The sequence below is a fragment of the Danaus plexippus genome (assembly GCF_018135715.1).
Source record: "Danaus plexippus chromosome 13 unlocalized genomic scaffold, MEX_DaPlex mxdp_40, whole genome shotgun sequence".
Classification (NCBI taxonomy): domain Eukaryota; kingdom Metazoa; phylum Arthropoda; class Insecta; order Lepidoptera; family Nymphalidae; genus Danaus; species Danaus plexippus.
The window spans coordinates 616,884-629,509 of NW_026869850.1; positions in this window are offsets into that span (position 1 = coordinate 616,884).

The window sequence follows — 12,626 nt, forward strand, 5'->3', positions numbered from 1 at the left end:
AAATATCGTGTTACGTTATTATCGAGAATATTAATTTGTGTTAATTACTTTGATTAAGCGGTGAGTAAGCTTTTATTGCGTTTGTTTGTTGATACGTTAATTTCTAGCGATCATACTTATTTAATTATTTTATTTTGTTACTAAAATGTCTGAACGTGAACGCAATTGTAGCCGCAGTGGTCTTGATAGTAATCCTCGTCGTGATCGTAGCTAGAGTCAGGGTAATAGTTCCCGTGAGTAATCCTTTGATGAGAATAACATGTTGAGACTTGATATGGAGGCAATGATGTCTCGTCTTAAAACGTTAGAGGCGAAAACAAGGGCTTCGTCCATGCCGCACCGCGCGTCGGTGAATTCACACGACTATGAGGAATTGCGTTACAAAGGTTTGACGCCCGGTAGCGTTTGTAATAGGCAGTCATCACGACAGTTGCAGACACCAACGCGCGTCCGCGATATATCTCGCGTTTCCGATCGTCGTGTACCCTATAGAATGCGTGAATTATCGTCGATAGGGCATCTGGTTTCTCCGACGCATGTGACTTGACGTGAAGCTACCATTCAAAATGTTATCATCATCAGGATCCGAGACCTCGCTCGATCACGACAAGTAGGCGACGCGGGTATACCGTTGGAATTAGTACAGGCGAGTGTTACCGATTACATTGCTAGTGCCATCAGATCAATTAGTACGGCTGAAAAATCTCGGTATTACTATATTTCGAACTTTGACTCAAATCTACACAACTTTGACGATTAGTGCATACAAGTTGATTGCGCGAAAGTTTTAAACAATTGGAATGATTTAGAATGCCTTTCGCGAATAGGAAATTGTTTGTTAGGGGATGCGAAATCTTGGTTCAATAAATGGGTGTCTAGCTACCGTAGTTGGACCAATTCTAAGAAAGAATTCAAACCTTTATGTCCTGAAGTACCAGATTTTGCTGGAATATTGTTTGAAGTTATGTCTAAGAATTCCGATCACTATCCAACGTACGCGTAATATGTACGCCGGTCGATACTTTGCTTACGTATAGTGCAAGGACTCGGTGAGGAGCTTATTTCGGTTATAATTATTCGCAGTGTCATTGATCCAAATATTAGGGCTACGGCGACAAATACTAAACTATTTCCGAATGATTTAGTCGAATTCTTTTCAATCTATGTTAAACCAAATACAATTAGTGTTTCGAGACAACTATACTCGCGTTCGGAATTGTGAAACGTTACGACAGATAGACGATCTCTGGAGTATTCACGTAAACGTAATCTGAGTGATATCAGGTGCTTTTTCTGTGGGCAGTTGGGGCAAAAAGAAGCTTTGTGTAGTAAGAGACCCAAAATCGAACGGCTATCAGGGAGTTTATCAAATAGTGAGGGCGTTAAGTTATCTAGGCTCGAACCATGCACATATTTTATGAATTAATGGTGATGATTGTTCAGTCTGATGTTTCGATGACAATTGATACACCTCTGGTAGGTAACTATTTAGAGAGGGTTACTAAGAGGATAATTAATGAATTCTCTCGGTACTTTATTACGGGAACTGCTACATCAACCGTAAACATAGGCAGCATGTCAATTAAACTTAAATCCAGCATTCCTGTGTATAATCAGTCATATCAACTCTCACACGCTGAAACGATCCGTGGTCGTGACATATTAACAGATTTGCTTGAAAAGCAAATAATAAAGGAATGCTCGTTTTTAGCTACCACTATTGAATACCTGGGTCGTACGATTAGTAAAGGTCAGGATAGGCCAAGTCGTCAGAAAGTGCGGGCCTTAATTGATTCAGCCGAACAAAAAAAAATCTTAAGCAAGTAAGGCAATTTCTGGGGTTAGCTAGCTATTTTTGGCGGTATATAGCTGGGTTTGCCCAAAGGGTTCCTTGCATAGCGGCACTTACTAAAAAGGGACTTAATTTTCATTGGGGAGCTGAACAACAAGCCGCTCGTGAGTACATTATAGATTGTCTTACAAGTGAGCCAGTACTCGCCATTTATGATCCTACGCTGCCAATAGAAATACTACACAGATGCGAGCTCGATTGGTTACGGAGTCGTCATGATGAGAGTGCATAAGGGAAATCGTAAACGAGTACGGTCTTATTGTAGTAGACTCACTCAGGGGGCTGAGAGGAAGTAGCACTCGTACGAACTGAAGACGCTGGCAGTGATTAAGGCATTAGAGTATTTCAGGCATTATCTTGTGGTTGCACACTTCATCGTGGTTACTGACTGTAACGCGTTAAAACTTACCCAACGTAAGAAAGACTTGTTGCCAAGGGTGACTCGGTGGTGGGTATACCTCCAAGAATTCGATTCTAACCTGGAATATAGAAGAGGTTGTTTTTTGTCCCATGCAGATTATCTTAGCCGCAATCCGGTTGACTTATGTACCATTAAGAGACCGTTAAATTGGGCGCAAGTTGCTCAGGCTTCTGACGAGAAAACTCAATCTCTAAAACAAAAACTGGTGGATGGGCAGTTAAACCCCAGTCGTTATGACATCCTTTAAGTCAAGCTCTAACCTATTGGTGAAAATCATAATTTTTGTTGTTATATTCCAAAAGGCCATAGACTGTCTTATGTGTATTTTTCACGACGAAGATGATCATCAAGGGGTTGATAAAACTGTAGACTTGATAACAAAACACTTTTAGTTCCCAGGGTTGAGAACATTTGCAAAAAAAAAAATGCATTTCCCATTGTTTGGTTTGCCTTTCTCATAAAAAGGTAGCTCGTGCTCTTTCACGGCTCATTCATTCATGGGAGAAAACCAGACGTAGCATTTGAGGCAGTCCATATGGACACCTTGGGCCCCCTACCAGAAACTGACGGTCACCGTCATGTACTTATTATTATAGACGCGTTTTCAAAATTTTGTTTATTGTATCCCATGTTCCGACAAGACACTGACGAACTAAAGCAACACTTCACTACCATGGTGTCTCTCTTTGGAACTCCAAAATTAATTGTCACTGATCGGGGACGCATGTTTCAATGTTTCAAAGCACTGATTTTATTAATTGGGTCAAGGACTTGGCCAGCTGTTTTGTTGAGGTTACAGCTGATCTTAAACATAACAAAACGCAAGACAACTCAATATTCTGCTTTAAACCTGCTTATAGGTGCTGAAGCTGCCACACCGCTCATACGTAGTTTGATACGAGACGTTACTGTTGAAGGCTCAAGTGGTAATCGAGAAGTCCTTCGTCAGATGAGTCGTCAGAGGGCATCTAAACTCCTTCGTGCCAACTAAACTCGTCAAGATGCCTATGCTAACTAGAGACGTAAACAGCTCACTCTTTTGAACTAAATTCCTTAGTTTTTGTTAGCAAGGTGGCTCAGTCAACAAGGAAGTTGGACTCATGTATGCGGGGACCATACCGGGTTATGAAGACACTATCACACTGCCGATATGAGCTGCAGATGTTAGCTGGCTCATACGGCAAATCGACTCGAGCAGCTGCGGAATATATCCCGTGGAAGTGGGAATGGACTCCCGTGGAAGTGAGAATGGACTCCCGATGTGTGTTCTGCTTTCTTTGATGGTGAGGTATTTGCCTTATTCTGCCTGAAATTTTGACTAAAACTCCTTTTGAGATTTTATTGAAACTTAATCCCATTGTGTTTTTATTTTAATTTTGTTTTAACACAAATCTCTAAATGTATTGGGGTTAAAGCGAGGAGACATGAGTTACTTGTTACGATGTGAGCGTTTGTCTTGGAGTGTATCGGACACGCTGTATTAGAGGTTAGATCTCTGGGTCTGGGATAGCTGTCTTGGAGTGCATCGGACAGGCTATGCCAGAAGTGGCGCTGTGCCTGGGACAACCGTTTGCCTTGGAGTGCATCGGGCCCGGTTGTCCTAGAAGTGGTGTTGAGTCTGGGATAACCGATTGCCTTGGAGTGCATCGGGCCGGTTATCCCGGAGGGGACGCTTAGGTTGGGATAACCGTTTGCCTTGGAGTGCATCGGGCTGGTTATCTCGGTAGGAGGCTGATTCTGGGATAATTGTTTATCTTGGAGTGCATCGGATACGTTATCCTGAGAATCTAGTCTCTTGGTTAGGAATTAATTTAGTATGTTTGGAAGCTTGACTTTGATAGTGAGTTGTGTATCGAGCTGTGGTTGTAAAAGATCATGAGTTTATTTATGGGATGTTGGTCGGCCAACATTGCCTGTATCAGATGGTATGTTTTGGAACATGTTTTTATAATAACCTTCACACACACACCAAGTCATGCCTCAAGCAATTCCTTGTGGGTCTCTGACGAGGTGTGAGGGGGCGATCTTCCGACAAGTCCCGCCCCAAGTGGTTGGTTATTGGGATGTTTTACAACCACTTTGTGTGGGCTATGTTTGTTTAGCTCACTTTACATTGACGTTAACCATGATGTTACTGTTGAGTTAAATCAAAAATTGAAAAGATTTCTGCCGTTATATTTCTCAATTTCAGACGTAGACAATGAGGGAGAAGAGTTGTGTCATGACGCCAACTTGCCTCCGGAGGTTGACCTGCCTGTGGAGGGGACTGAGCCGCAACCAAGCCCGTCTGGAATGTCAAGACATTCAAAACTGAATACGTCTAGTGCGAATGAAAAGAATTTCCTGCCCTTGGTGCTAATACTACGTTTTGGACGTCAAGAAAGTTAAACACAAAGGAGCCCGGGGACGTGCTCATGTCAGGAAAGGCCGTGTAGGAATATGAGAGGGTAGGAGAGAATCAATGTAGGAACATGAGAGGGTAGGAGAGACTCAAACGACATATAAGCAGTTGTCAGAGGACATCAGGGCTTTTTTTCGTTCGTAACGCGCGTTGGTGTGATAGTTTAGTCGTTAGTAGATTTTCGAAGTGTGTTTAAATCTTTCGATTGTATTATATTCGGATTTCATTAAACGATTAGTTTAAATCAAGATAGTTGAAAGTTATTCATTTAGAATTGTTTTTATTTTTGTGTAAATTTAATAAATTTGCAGTGGAATTGTATCGAATGTTATTTTTTAAAAAGTCAATTCTTACCTTGTTTCTAAGAATATATATATACACTATTTATTGTTCTGAGTATTGAAGAAAACAATAGCACACGAATAGAATAATTCAGGTGGAGATTATTTACAAAATTACAAATTTATTTTTATAAAATACTAAATAGTTTTTGTAATATCTCAAATTTCGGGACACTTTTTAAACACCTCGTATATATTATATATATTTACGGTTATGAATAATGAATATAATTAAATTACTGAACATTTTCGTTCGTATTGTAAAGATACAAATTTATAGCTTTTCTTACCTATAAAATATGTTTGTATCCAAGATAAATACGATTTTTTATTAAATATCTTCAATCTCAAAACCAAATGGTTACTGTTTATAGCAACAAGTTATTTGTAATGATCACCTTCTCTGCCGAGGTATCATACGAATGATAAACCAACTAATTTGTTTTAGATCTCCCAAAAGTAAAAGATGTTTTTTATTTATTATATTCAAATATTTAACTCTTTTTGCGTAAATCTGATAGGCAATTTAGTTATTTTATTAAAGATTCGTACTATTTTTGGATAAATCATTTGTTTTTGATCGCAAAAATAATTTTTTTTTAATTTAATTACATTGCTTTTTTTGTTATAAAAAATGTCGTTCAAAAGATTTTTTGTTTTGGGATCATCGTTTGTATTGTCAAAAGCGATGGCAAACATGCTTAAAGGTTTTGCTAATTTTAGGCAGTTGATAAAATTGCTGGCTTAAAAAGCTAAACCTTTGCTTTGAATAATTGTATAACATAAATTATATTAAGGTCAAACAAAGCATAATATAATAACACAACCTACCTCTTGTGTAAGATAGATGAGCGTTATAACATTGATCGGGACCTTTCTTCTTGCTTACTTGAAACCTATACAAACCGTAATTGAATTTTCTGTAAGGTCGACGTGCAATACACAATTAATAGATTAATGGATAGATAAAAATTGTCCATTAAGGTTCGTAGACGTTTTGTTTCATGCGCTTCTTTTCAAAATAAACAATGCCAGGGTTTACTCCAGGGTTTTCGTAAATTAGATGCATTGTTTCGGTAATGAAACTTCCTTATTTGAAGCGAAACGGCAATTTTGAACATTACAATTTATCTTTGTGTTTTGTAAAAAGTTATAACGCTATAAATTGACACTATAACTTGTTTATGTTTGAAACCAATTTCCTTGGATGAACACCTAACTTTGTGTACATACGTTGTTTAATTTACTTATTACGTATGGCAACAAATTTGTCCGTGTGAAGCCGACCTTATCATAAATCAAGCTGAGGAGAATTAGGCAGATACAAATCTTATCCCACGCCTCTGGCGAAATAAGATAAATTTAGGTAACAATGATTTAAAAAAAGGAAAATTCCGTGTGCTCAGTACAACGGTACAAAATTATATATATAATTTATATATACTGAAAAACATACACGTAATGGCGATATCTCATAGCACTTTTTAAGATTATCATATAGTCTTTATAACAAAGCAATATCCAGAAAAATAAAAACAATTATATAAAACAGGCGAATCTTTAAGAAGTCTTATCGCTGAGGGGTGACTTCTACCAGACAAATTTATAGTTACAGAATAAATGTGCATATAATTCAAATATAATCTACAGTAGGCGTTATAAAGTAATGTGGCTAAACATTACGTTAAGTTGCGATTTTGAAACATATCAAAATACTTTATATCCATATAAAATATACTCATTAGATATGGCGTAACATTTTAATGATACTTGGTTGGTATCGATGGAGCGGTTTGATACTTTTTACGATGAAAACTCATTTAGTTATAGTTTTAGTTTTAAAATAGAAAATATCAACAATATCCTAATATTAGAAACCTCAATTTATTACACACATCAAAGAATAAAGACTCTTTCCTTGTATTAAAACGAAATATAATAAGGTAGTTAAGCTTAGCTGTGGTCAAGTTACTACAGCTCAAACATGGGCTGGCTCGAGCGGGGAAGTGGCTCGTCCGATGAGTGAGAGCGCTGGTTGCCCTTTCCCTTTTCCCACCTTTTCCTCTCCGTCTTCTATAATTATGACTGGCATGCGCAAAACTATGTTGCGGATTTTGATATGCGACGGTAACTATCTCCATCAGGTAGCCCTCTGCTCGTTTGCCGTCTTTACGATAAAAAAATATATATTTTGATTATTATAGGAACAACTTGTTCTATCTACCTTACATGCTAAGATGCATTTATGTCTTGTTACTGTAAATAACTTCCAAGAAATTCTAACTTTTTAATATAATATAAGTTAAGAATGAAACTTTAACCTTAAGTTTATACGTCGCAAGCCATAAAGCGACAATGTTTTGTTTTCGTAATTCCGTATTCTCATTCTAGAAAAGTAACGTACATTTTACTTACTGATATGAAACAAAAAAATTACCAAGCAAAGACACTTCATACGTTACTTTTTCCGCAAAATGTGAAGCCAGAGGCAATACGTTACTTTCATTTATTTAATGTACAATAATGTATGTACGTTGTTTGTTGCGAGTCGATGTTTATAGATGTCGCTCGACGCTGTTTATGTATTTTGTAAAATATTTTAATGGTTACTTTCTTCCATACAAATTTAGTGGATAAGTGTATGAGGTTGCTAATGATTAACTTATACTTAAATAGTACTTTTTATTAGTTCAGACAGAAATATATATTGTTCTTTTCACATGATCATTGTTGAAACCCAAATTTTTCCGGTGTAAAACGTTTCTTATGCGTTAATCTACTTAGTCGCCTGTTATCCGCTGAAAGTCGATTTGATCCGTCCCAAAAATGATCCAACAGACAGAAAGACAAACATTCGAAATTTAAAAAAGGTATGAATATATGTGACGTCATAAACACATGAGAATATATTTATTTATAAAGTACTAGTGCCCTGCCACATGTCACTGTGGAGGCATGGCTCTTGGGTGAGAAGTGAACAATAAAATACAGCATTCGTTTCATTGAAGTTTAATTTTACAGTACTTGTGGGTATACGATATTTTGTGTGTATAGAGGCTATCTGGTTTTCCAACATACAATTGTCCAAATCTAAACCACACGTTTCTAAAGATTGACCTTGAGCTTTTTTAATTGTGACTCCGAACTCCAATCGAATTGGAAAATTCAATCTTTTAAATTGAAATGGTGTGTCGTCCGGGATCATGGGAATTCGAGGAATGAGGACATCTTCACCTCTGAAAGGCCCCGATAAAACCGTTGCTTCCACTGTGTTGTTCATTAATTTTTTAACTGCGAGTCGTATATAGTTGCACAGTTTTGGCTGGTTAATGGCGCACGTAGAGGTATGTTAGTATCGTGAAAAATAGATGAAAACAATCCTTGAAGCGTGTTGTATATTGTGTTAAAATAGTAGCTGAACCGGTGCAGAACATTTTGAGTTTTTAAAGCATACATAAATTTCAATGACAAATATAGAAATGTATGGGACAGTTCTATAAGAACAATTCGTTTTTCACACGCTTTTTTATATTATGAGTAAAGTACGTTAAAAATATATAAAAATCTTTAAAAAACTTTTTACTTTGTTCGATATCATCTGCCTTTTGACGTTTTTTGTGGTTCCTTAAAGGGATTTTGCCTTATTTTATCGTAACATTTCAAAGGCAATCCAGAGTTCAAGCACTTTCTTTTGTAATAACTGAAAGATCAAACGTTGAGCGATACTTTGAATGTTTCTGGTGATTTTTTTTTTATTGAACGATTATTTATTCACCAAGTTTTACTTTCTTGTTTAAACGATTTACGCGTCACGTAATTTATTATGTTAATTATTTATAATGTAACATTATTTCGTTTCGTACTTTCACTTTATTTTCTCTTCCCTAACTGAATTAATCTTGTATAATTCACGGATATTTAAATAATACTTTTATAGTTGAAGTTGGATTTGTTTGCACATCAATTTAAATGAACTATTCTTTATATTTTCTGATCATCAAGGTATAAAAACAATCAAGTAGCACATGCTACGCCGCTTTAAAATACATATTCAGCTTTATTGACGAGATCCTACACACATATACGAGAATAATTGAATATGATCCTATCTATATTTAGGTAATGTCTAAAGTTGAATGCCGTGAAGCAATACTGTAACATAAATGTTAATATACTCCTTTAAATAAAGATAGAAATACTGAAACGTATATTTTTATTGCTAAAAATACTCTTTACAATAAAAAAATCGTTTTGAAAAATTATCTGATACAAAATTACGTATATCTTTTATAGTGACGTAAAAATAATGTAGGTGTAGTATAAAGTTTATAAAAAATAAATGACAGTAAAATATCTTCATACTTCCTGTTTCTGTAACACTATAAACTACAGGTATGTGATGTAGGGATGGGATATGACAGCTTGGCCTTTGACCCCGCGGATTGCAGTTTCCTCAGTAAAAAAGGGATAATAGACTGAAGGGACGGACGGGATTAGGTTATCAATTTATTATGAGTTTACAACACAACAAACCACTTACTAAACTACTCGACGAAATCACTCGGAGACGCCATGAAAAAGACGCAAAGAATAAACCTGTACATTGTCAGTACAAGTTTGGATTAACGAATAGGATTTATCATAATTTCTTTTTTATCATATTTTTGATCATTCCATATAGTCTATGGCTTATGTTTGTCTTTAAACTAATAATACTGAAACAGTTCATCCTTTATAATTATAACAACAAACAGGACGTTCGAAAATGAATTCACCGTTTAGGTTGTTTCAGAATATATTTGTCCTCAAATTATCATCATCATCATCATCATCAGCCTATCGGAAGCCCACTGCTGAGCATAAGCCTCTTCTCGCATGGAGAAGGTTTGAGCATTAATCGCCACGCTTGCTCAAGACGGGTTGGCGATTTCAAACTTATAATTTGAAATTATAAGTCCAGGTTTCCTCACGATGTTTTCCTTCACCGTCCGTCAGTGGCGTTTAAATACTGTTAGAAAGTACATATGACTATGAAAAATCACATTGGTACTTGCCAGGTTTCGAACCCGCGCCCTCACGCATGAGAGGCGGTCCTTTAACCTCCAGGCCACCACGACTCAAATTATAAACGCTTATAACTATTATTAAAACCCTTACTTATCATTAGTTCACAAATATTATATTTAAAATTTATTGTTTTAGTCGTCATTATAACAACGCTTGCGTTAGTTAAGAACTATTAACTGGTTTTATAATACCAACAAAGTTTCGTTGTTTCATTCTCTTGGGATATTAAAACTACTAGTTCCTACAACAAGATAACTTTCTTAAAGTCTAAGAAATATCAGAGTACATTAGAAATAATGGGGAAGTGTTGTATTCCCATTAAATATATAAAAAAATATATATTATATTCCAGATAAATGAAAAAGGGATTGTTACATAATGGCGCTAAACGTCGCTGGAAAATATATCTAAAAGGCAGAACAAAAGGACGGAATTTTAGTGGTTAACCTAACCTTGAAGAACACACCTTGTGCGATAAAATTCGTCGAATTTGTCCTAAAAAGGTTTTTTATTCTAAGCAGTAAAATGAATAGATTTCATTTTGAATTTCCTTTTCATGAGATGCTTTAATAAGATGACTGTGATTAGATAAAGATAATTTCTTCTTATATTTCCCGGTGTATATTTATGGTCGAGTTGTTTGTTATATTAAAAATTATCAGGAAGTGAACACGCATCCAACCATAAAATCAGTTTCATGTTGCATCTAAGTGATTTCACAGAAAGTAGTTTTATAAAAAATTGCACGATCCGTGTAAACCGTACCAAACATTAAAAAGAAAACCATACAAGTTTTTAGAACATAACTTTTCTGATAATTACACTTTTTATTTAGTGAATCTATTCATTTCTAATTTTAAGATATATATAAACCTCTCACTGTAGAAACTTTTGTGAAAATCTCTCAATGAGTTGTTTTTCTAACGGTTATTATTTTTGTAAATTATAAAAAAAATTATAAAAAAAATTGTGAATATAATAACTGTTAGAGGTTTATATTTTTTCATCGATAGGTTAATCTGTAAATATATAAAAATATTTAATTTAATGTATTTTTTTAAATATATAAAAATATTTAATTTAATGTAATTTGTAAATATATAAAAATATTTCAACATCATCGTCGCAAGAGTTTTTGCAGACTCGTCGTGGTTATCTCGTATCAGCGTTCCGTATATATGATGACTTTCTTCGGAATATAGTTGCTGTGGTTTCCCCTTGCCTTCTGAACCAGCACTTTTTGGGCTATTTAGACCCTAAAGGCGCATTTTCATTGGTCGATAAGTCGGTAGTTAGCCCGATTGCGGGGAGTACCCGCATGCGAGCTAACAACCAATGAAATCCACTGGTCGATAACTCGGTCGATTAAACGTGTGCGGGTGATATCCGCATTCCGGAATAACGGAATTCGCATGCGTTATAGAAATCACCCACACCCCGTATGCGGGCTCTGACGACCAGTGAAAACGATAAACTCTTTGCGGGCCCTATGGCATGCGTTACAGAAATCTCCCGCACCCCGAATGCGGGCCTTATCGACCAATGAAAATGCGCCCTAAGGCTTGCTGTAGCCTCTTCCAGCTAGTTTCCCGGCTGGGATTGTGGTTATCCCGCCACTGCTCGGTGACACCGTCTGTCAATGGTGTCTAAATACTCTTAGAAAGTACATATGACTCAGATAAGATCACATTGGTACTTGCCAGGTTTTGAACCCGTGCCCTCACATATGAGAGGCGGGCCTTTACCCCAGGGGCCACCAAGACTATATAAAAATATTTTACCGCTTTATTTTTATTTAAAAGGCGGCAAACGAGCAGATGGCCTACCTGATGGAAGGTAATCACCGTCGCCCATGGACATCTGCAATATTAGGGATGTTGCGGATACGATGTCAACCTTGGTTGTGGGAGAGGGAGAGGGAGAGGAAATGGTAGGAAAAAAGGACAACTATCTCTCTCACTCATCGGACAAGATGAAGCCATTAAAGACTACTTCATTCCGATCTTCTGTGAGAGGGTGGTACTTCCCCGGTCGAGCCAGCCCATGTTAGAATCGCAGTTACTTGGTCACAGGCTCTATCATCCACAAAAACGTAAGAAATAATAATTTTAATACATATAATGTTAAATCACAATAACATCAGAGTTTATCTAAAGCCTTAAACAGTACTATTTGACTAAGGATTGAAATTTTAAAAAACGTACAATTTTGAGTTTTCACGTTGCTAATAAAATTAGCTTTAGAATAAAATGCTAGGACTTGGAATATAAGTCGATTAACCTGGAACAGCTCCGCTAATCCAATCCACCAGACCCGGATTGTATAAGGATAAGATAGATGAGTGTTATAATATTGATCGGATCGATTCTTCTTGTTTAGTTAAAATCTGTACAAACCGCAATTGAATTATTCGTGAGGTTTAAGTGTAATGCACGATTGAAAGTTTGATGGATAATTAATTTGTCTATTAAATCCGAATTGTATTTTTTTATACATACATTAATATTTATTTGTTTTTACCTTCAACTTAATGGAAGATTTCCT